At 59.8% G+C, this 992-nt stretch overlaps 1 long non-coding RNA gene across 2 annotated transcripts; it reads left to right on the forward strand.

Moving 5' to 3' along the window:
- Positions 1 to 116: 116 nt before the first annotated feature.
- Positions 117 to 986, forward strand: LOC108445522. 2 transcript variants are annotated; one of them, XR_001860409.1, is made up of 3 exons: positions 117 to 341; positions 385 to 824; positions 871 to 986. It is a non-coding gene; the product is annotated as an uncharacterized LOC108445522 (long non-coding RNA). The 2 variants fall into 2 exon arrangements; XR_001860413.1 differs by having other exon boundaries at positions 385 to 810.
- The last annotated feature ends 6 nt before the right edge of the window (positions 987 to 992 follow it).

Raw genomic sequence — 992 nt, forward strand, 5'->3', positions numbered from 1 at the left:
GGGTGACACCAAGAGGAGGTGACACCAAGAGGGGGTGACAGCTGAGGGGACACCAAGAGGGGGTGATGGAGTTGGGGTGACACCAAGGGGGGGTGGCAGAGTTGGGGTGACACCAAGAGGTGACAGAGTTGGGGTGACACCAGGAGCAGGTGACACCAAGAGTGGGTGACAGCTGAGGGGACACCAAGAGGGGGTGATGGAGTTGAGGTGACACCAGGAGGAGGTGACAGAGTTGGGGGGACACCAGGAGCAGGTGACACCAAGAGTGGGTGACAGCTGAGGGGACACCAAGAGGGGGAGATGGAGTTGAGGTGACACCAGGAGGAGGTGACAGAGTTGGGGTGACACCAAGGGGGGGTGGCAGAGTTGGGGTGACACCAAGAGGTGACAGAGTTGGGGTGACACCAGGAGGGGGTGATGGAGTTGAGGTGACACCAGGAGGAGGTGACAGAGTTGGGGTGACACCAAGGGAGGAGGTGACGCCAAGAGCAGGTGCCAGCCGTGGTGACACCAAGAGGGAGTGACAGAGTTGGGGTGACGGAGTTGGGGTGACACCAGGAGCAGGTGACAGCTGAGGGGACACCAAGAGGGGGTGAGGGAGTTGGGGTGACACCAGGAGGAGGTGGCAGAGTTGGGGTGACACCAAGAGGAGGTGACACCAAGAGGGGTGACAGAGTTGGGGTGACAGCAAGGGAGATGACAGCTGAGGTGACACCAAGAGGAGGTGACAGAGTTGAGGTGACACCAGGAGCAGGTGACGGCTGTGGTGACACCAAGAGGGGTTGACAGAGTTGGGGTGACAGAGTTGGGGTGACAGAGTTGGGGTGACATGACAGAGTTGGGGTGACAGCAAGGGAGATGACAGCTGAGGTGACACCAAGAGGAGGTGACAGAGTTGAGGTGACACCAGGAGCAGGTGACGGCTGTGGTGACACCAAGAGGGGTTGACAGAGTTGGGGTGACAGAGTTGGGGTGACAGAGTTGGGGTGACA

The sequence above is a fragment of the Corvus brachyrhynchos genome, unplaced genomic scaffold (assembly GCF_000691975.1).
Source record: "Corvus brachyrhynchos isolate BGI_N302 unplaced genomic scaffold, ASM69197v1 scaffold751, whole genome shotgun sequence".
Lineage (NCBI taxonomy): Eukaryota > Metazoa > Chordata > Aves > Passeriformes > Corvidae > Corvus > Corvus brachyrhynchos.